This window comes from Octopus bimaculoides, chromosome 19 (assembly GCF_046866305.1).
Source record: "Octopus bimaculoides isolate indiv1 chromosome 19, ASM4686630v1, whole genome shotgun sequence".
Lineage (NCBI taxonomy): Eukaryota > Metazoa > Mollusca > Cephalopoda > Octopoda > Octopodidae > Octopus > Octopus bimaculoides.
The window spans coordinates 3,797,528-3,805,027 of NC_142946.1; the positions used below are offsets into that span (position 1 = coordinate 3,797,528).

The 7,500-nt window shown below is 38.7% G+C and overlaps 1 protein-coding gene across 4 annotated transcripts in view; it reads left to right on the plus strand.

The window, feature by feature from the left end:
* The first annotated feature begins 6,879 nt into the window (after positions 1 to 6,879).
* The window catches only part of LOC106884050 (filamin-A), a 37,008-nt gene continuing 36,387 nt past the window's right edge, over positions 6,880 to 7,500 (plus strand). Inside the window, exon 1 of one of the 4 annotated variants that reach the window (XM_089366539.1) lies at positions 6,880 to 7,392. The gene's annotated coding sequence lies outside the window, so the exon portion shown is untranslated. The remainder of the gene's footprint in view (positions 7,393 to 7,500) is intronic. The other 3 variants (XM_089366538.1, XM_089366540.1, XM_089366541.1) reach the window with 3 other exon arrangements.

The following is a 7,500-nucleotide window of genomic DNA, read 5'->3' on the forward strand; positions in this document are numbered from 1 at the left end:
TAAATATACATACATGAATGTATATACATATATACATGCATACATATATATGTATGTATATACATACATACATACATAACCATATAGGTTTCCTGGAGTATATATATATATATATATATATATATATATATATATATATATATATATATATATATATATATATATATATATATATATATATATATATATATATATATATATATATATATATATGTATATATGTATGTATGTATGTATGTATGTATGTATATATATATTGAGAACCACAAGTCCTGAATGTCGTCAGGTGTCTACGAGACTCTTAAAGTCTGGCACTACGATCGTTGCAACATCAATTCTTCCATTTGAAAGTGGATCGGGATTGGCCTGAGTACAGCGACGTTTTCGGTGAGACTCGCGGACACCGACGGAGGTCATCGGATTATTCCGAAGGACAATGGACAAATTCCAGAAGTTTCCTGACCAAAGAATTGCTGCCGATTTGGAGTAATATGTACATGTACGGTAGCGAGATCAAGCGGATGTGCCCGGGATTGTTACAGAATGACGAAACCGATTCGGACGACGCACCCGTTCAATGTCCAAACATTCGTGACTTGTGAAATTATGGGAAATCGCTGCTGTCGTGAGTAGGATGGATCAAGATCATCATTTTCATTGTCTCTTATCATCGTCACCTTTTCGTCGTTGCCGAATTCATCGCTACCATCGCCGCCATCATCATCATCGTCATCGTCGTCGTCGTCGTCGTCAGTGCTTCTTACATAATTAAATAACAACTTGTAGCTTTCTTCACAAACAACTCGTCTCTTGGTTTTCTTTTTCGTTAAAATATTGGCCACTGACCTAGAAACAAACAACAACAACAACAACAACAACAACAACTCGGGAGAGGGGGGAGGAGGAAAAATAAGGATGAAAGAGAGGGGTGGAGTAGGGGGTTGGGGGTAGTTGTTGAGAACTGGTCTTTCCGGTTCTGATGCAATTGCTGACCAAATTATACAGAATATTCTAGCTTTGAACCATGAGAGAAATGTCAGGTAAAGTCTACGACTTGTGATAACGACTATTGTTAAGGGGGAGGAGGGGAGGAATTTAAACCATATACCTCTCTTTCTCACCTCCTTTCTTCTTCTTCTTCTTCTTCTTCTTCTTCTTCTTCTTCTTCTTCTTCTTCTTCTTCTTCTTCTTCTTCTTCTTCTTCTTCTTCTTCTTCTTCTTCTTCTTCTTATTATTATTATTATTCAACGTGTCTTCTGAAGTAGTTGTTTTTATTGTTGTTGCAGTAGCAGTAGAAGCAGTGGCAGCAGCTAAAACGGAGGTGGCGGTGACGGTGGAGATGATATTTGTTTTTACTGTTTACTGTTGTTGTTGTTGTTGTTGCTGTTGTTGTTGTCGTTGCTTAGCCCCAGGTCAACCGTGATCGGGTAAACCTATAAAGAGATTAGATACACTAACGCACCTTTATCAATGTTGCAGTGTGGCTATTTAGAAGGATTTAACTTTTTTTCTGGAAGGTCAACGTTAACTTTGACATCACCGTACACAGCAGCAGCAGCAGTAATGCTGTCTGACGTATGTGAACCATACCACGAAGTGATTGTTACTTAAGTCTGAAGGTTGTTAAAGCATTTTCTGATCGTAACCTGATCATCCTACCAAGGCCTTACCCTCATTCGACGCGGCAGCCACGAGCTGGAAGAAGCCCCGCGTCAGGTCTCACATCAGATGGTTGGATGTGATTAAGGAAGATTTCCAGAGTCTAGACAGACATCATCTTGGAAGATGTAACGGGGCTGACACGGAACCGCTAGCGATGGGGAGCACCGGTGGACCCGGTCGGCACTACGTACGATGTAACCTCTGGAACCACTAACATGAGATGACCGCCCCATCAAGCAAAAGCAGGAAAGAAAAGAAAAGCAAACCCTAAGATCCTTGAAATGGATCTTAGTCATTTGATGACTTTGTGTACGCCGAAAAATAAATATTAGAAAGAAAAAACACCAGAAAACAAACGTGCTGCTTGTGTGCTCGTAGATAGGAGTGGCTGACGAAACCCCAAACAGTGTTGAGATGTTAAATATATATATATATATATATATATATATATATATTCAATTGTACATTACAACAAGGTAATCAATGTGAATTAATGTTAGACTTTGAGGAAGAGATAAAGAGCAGCTTGACGTTTCTGGCAGCGGACGTTCGTCAAGAGAATGAGGGAGAAATGAAAGAAGAAAAAGGTTCACGAACAGTTCTAGATGAAACGAAACATGTGGGAAAAACAAACCTATGTATGCACATGTAATGCCTCCAGGAAAATCCTTGGAGATTACATAAAATTTGTTGAGATTTGTGGATTTTATTTGTTTTTGACATAACTGTAAATTAGTGTCACGTTGTGTAGTGACTTGTACTAAGTGAACGACCCAGGCCACCTAGCTGTAAGTAGGTACCACAGTGTGGTGTAGTCCACTATACTGTATCTATTACCAACACAATTGTCACCAGTCCAGTCTACCTAGCTGTATGTAGATACCATAGTGTATTGAATGATCAAAGCCTTACCTGCTAACGTCAACCACGACAACAACAACAACAACAACAACGTGTGGTATCAATTCAGACATATTCTAACGCCATATTGTAACTAAATCTGCCATACTTGCTACTCAGAGAATATCAAAAGTACTGATCGCGCACCTTAATTACAACATTCCGCCTACCTATCTACTTGCCTACTACTACTACTACTACTACTACTACTACTGCTGCTGCTACTGCTACTGCTGTTGCTGCTGCTACTGCTACTACTACTACTACTACTACTACTACTGCTACTGGTATTTAAGAAGTGCTACCACGTTACCACTGTGTTTTTTGTGAGATCTTTACAAATCAGTAATTAGCCAAGCTGGGAGCCAGTCGGTATTGGCAGGTCATTTGTAAATATTTTCCCATTAATTTCATTCCCAAACTAAAAGACCGGTTTTATTATTTCTTTTTTATTATTATTTAAATGTAAAGAATGAAGTTGTGTAATTAGTTTTCCTGAGTGGCGTAACAGAAATAACTATATTGTCTGCGGGGTGGTGGGAGAGGTAGCCGGGTGGGCAGTGCTATTAAACAACACCAAACACACTCATTGATAATAAATAAAGTTTACTGGTCGCTGCTTGTTGTTGTTTTGTTACTGTCTTCAATATTGTTTTTTGCTGCTGTAAACGTTGTTCCTATTTGTTGTTCTTATTGCTTGTTATTAAGGTTGTTGTTGTTGCTGCTGCTGCTGCTGCTGCTACTACCGTCGTTGTTGATTGTATTGCGAAGAAAAAAATACCGAGAAAAAAAAATTTGAAAAATCGAAAATTCTATTTGTATATTTGTATTTATTTATTTATTTATTGAAATCTTGAGAGAGAACTTTTGCCATTCCTCGATATATTGTCTTTCTTTTCTTAGGAATAATTCTGCAATTCTTCCTTATATTAACATCTTTTTTTTTTTCTGAAAGCTGTGTTGCGCTATTTCTTTATGTAACCACCCCACCACCCCACTAATTTTCCACGAGATTTCATATTTCTTTATTGCCCGCAAGGGGCTAAACATAGAGGCGACAAACAAGGACAGACAAAGGGACCAAGTCGATTAGATCGACCCCAGTGCGTAACTGGTACTTATTTAATCGACCCCGAAAGGATGAAAGGCAAGGTCGACCTCGGCGGAATTTGAACTCAGAACGTAACGGCAAGCGAAATACCGCTAAGCATTTCGTCCGGCGCGCTAATGAATCTGCCAGCTCGCCGCCTTACATCAGTACCTTTCTGCCAGTATCTTAGCTAGGGTGTGTGCCACCCGGAGCCATCCTTGAGTTTGTGCCCCCCCCCCACACACACACCTACCTTCGGATCCCCAAGCCTGTACAGGCTTATACAACATCCCCAAATGTGCCGCCCCGCATAAAAGCTTCGCGCTATCCTCCATCATAGCTACTCTACTGCTTTCTGTTTTGGCGGGAAGTGCTGCAATTTCTCGATATATCAACTACTTAATCTCTTCGAGAGTTCTTCGAGTCTGCATTATGATAACACATCTCTGTTTTGGAGAAAATTTCTTGAATTCTTTCGTATATTCACGTCTCAATATCATGCGATATATCGTTGTATGAACCCCATTCTTCCTTTCGCATTTATATCCAGTGGAGCTTACCAAATACAAAGCTGTGTTTGTATAACAATTGTCTTTACACTTCTGTCTTCATTGGCCTAATTAATCTACCAGAAGAATCCAAACACAGTATTCTACCTCATTATCATTTGGCACCATTCACTTTAATTGTTTAAAGAATTCATTAACACCGAATGGAAAAAAAAATATTTTGTAACAACGAAATAATCATAAAGGAATTTTTCGTGAGTGGTGGTGGTGGTGGTGGTGGTGGTGGTGGTGGTTGTGGTGGTTGTGGTGGTGGTGGTGGTGGTGGTGGTGGTGGTGGTTGTGGTGGTTGTGGTGGTGGTGGTGGTGTTGTTGCTGCTGCTGCTGCTGCTTGGTTGCAGAGCTTGCGGCAGTTGTAGTGGTATCGGTGGTGGCTATGATGGTGATAGCGGTGGTAATGTTGTTGGTGTTGGTAACGGTGTTTTTAGAGGTGGTTGGAGGTGAGTGGGTGGCTAATTAATGAGAATGGTATCTGGAATATCCAGGAGGCGAGAACCATTTGTGAGATTTTTCAAATAAGTTTTCTCTCGCTTTTAGAAACTGTCAGAACCCCCAGGTTCTTGGTCACAGAACCAAGAAGTTATTTCAGACGTAGGCGGCACATTTATTACTCCCAGGTGTTCTAATCCTGGACAAACTGCTCTTATCACTGAAGGTCACCTCCAGTAAGTGGAGGGGTTCAATCAAATGATTTTTCTTCAAGGTAAAATTTGTAATTTTTTGCTAAACTCCTTGATCTGTGTAGAAAAACCACTGTAGAAATGTAGGCAACCATTATCACGTGAAAAACCTCTGAACTGTAACTGATATCATGTGACCAGAGAAATCTCTGACCGTAACTGATGACATCATGTGATCACATGACAAATCTACAAAGGCTGACGGTGATTGGTTGTAAGAGATATTTTAACCAATAGAGTGACTCTATAGGAGTCAGCTTCATTAATCCAGATTAATTAATATGAAAAATTAAGAATAATTCATCTCAGATATTTAGACATTTAATCTGATTATTAAGAGTTTGTCAATGGTTGACATTAATCTAGCACAGTGATCCTCAACCGGAGTCGATGTGACCCTTGGGTGGGGTGGAGTGAGGTGAGGGGCCCAAATAAGATTTTGTGGTTAACAATTCTGTTCAATAATTTGGCTGTACTTCTACAAAACACGAAATATTTTAACATTTTTAAATACAATTCCTATTAATATTTAATTACAAAAGTATAAGATTTTTTAGCATCGAATGGATGACAAAAATTGGGAATATGTATCATACATAATGCATAAACATCTGGGGAAAATGTCCTGCGTATTACATATGATACACAGGACAGGTAAAGATAAAGACGATTTCACACAGAGCTTTATATTACTCAAAACGTATGTAAGAAGTTGATAGGTTGGATGAAGTGCTGATGAGAGGACAATAATCATCGAAATATATACATACACCAATTACTTCTTTTTTTTCTCTTTTCGATCGCTTTGTTTATATAGACGTATTTGTTTACGAAATATCGTAAATTACAGTATTGGCTTTGAATTCTATAGAAAATCTGTAGAGATAACCTTCAAATGAAACAACGGCTAACTAAAAGATTGAAAACAAGCTTGGATATTTAGGACAAACTTATTAAAACGCTTTGGAAAGATTAACGATTAAGACAGAAATTGATGGGAAGACTACGATCCATAGAACTCTCCTGTCAATTGTTGAAAAGAAGCTAAAAAAAACAGGGATTTGGTTATTAAAAACAACACTAGGATGCTCTGACTCCAGCAAATATGGTTATCCATTGACAAACTCCATTAAAAGAGATATAAGAAAACCTGAAAGGGATTGGTTGAGCAGCGTCAAAGGCTGGACAGGGGAAAAGATAATGGAGAATATAAGGGGAAGTTAGAAGTTTGCGTCTGTCGCTATTGTGTCCGATCAGCTCACGAAGGGAGCGGGTCTTTAGAGATTAATTTGTAGGTGTCTGTTTAATTGTTGTGTCACCCTTTTGTGAAACAGGGTTGGTATTTCAAATGATTTCTCTACATTGGTATTTGCCATGTCTAAGAGGAGGTATTAAGCATAAAGGTGACAACTTTGTCTTTTATTTGGGTTGGAGGTCAAAGTTCTTGTTATAAATATATAAAGTTAGCTTTACACAGTCACACAGACAGACTATGCAGACTGGCCTTACAAAACACCGCATTCAATTGCTCACACACACACACACACATACACACACATACACACACACACACACACACACACACACACATACACACAAGAATATATCCACATATATGTGAGTGTGTGTATGTGAGTGTACATGCATGTACATATATATATGTGTGTATATATATATGTATGCGCATGTATATATATATGAATATATATATATGTATGTATGTAAATATATATATATATATATATATATATATATATATATGCACACATACATCTATATGCATATATATATATATATATAAACACACACATTTATTCTACGTGAGAAAAGATAGTTACATGTACGTCAGTGCGTACTTTTGAGCATGTGTATGTACACCTTCACCCCCTCCCCACTCTCTCTCTCTCTCTCTCTCTCTCTCTCTCTCTCTCTCTCTCTCTCTCTCTCACGCTCACACACACATACACACACACACTCACACATACACAAGCCCACACATAACCAGATCCGGTTCTTAAAGCAGTTTGTCCTCATCTAAATTTAGCAACCGCCAACAACGAAAAGAACGACTTCGAGCGACTCTCGGAGTTTCTTCAGTTCAACATTAACTAAACTTCTTTTATTTGAATTCGTTCTGAGAAGAAGAAGAAAAAAAAACAACAACAACAACAACATCGAAGGATCAAACCTGGTGCTTTACCGTCGTCAGATATTCGGTGACACTTTTAAAGAGACACATCGAGGGATCGATTCCGGTTGGCTACTGTTTATACTAGGTCTTCGTTAAAGACGTTCTGACGTTTAACCGAAAACTGGTGTTTCATTCATTACTCGTTACATACAGCTATATGCGGTATTTACCGTGGCATACAATAGGGATCAGTGTACAAGGATCTAATCAGCCTCATGGCACCATCCAGATAAATAAGGACCTTTTATCTGGAGTCGGGTTTACTTATTTTATAACAAAAGGTGAGGCTACAATCAACATACGGTAAGAGAGTTTTTGTCATTTGTGCGTGCATGTGTGTGTGTGTGTGTGTGTGTGTGTGAAATGTGTACATGCACGCATGCATTGAATGGGGTGAGATCTGTGTGGGGT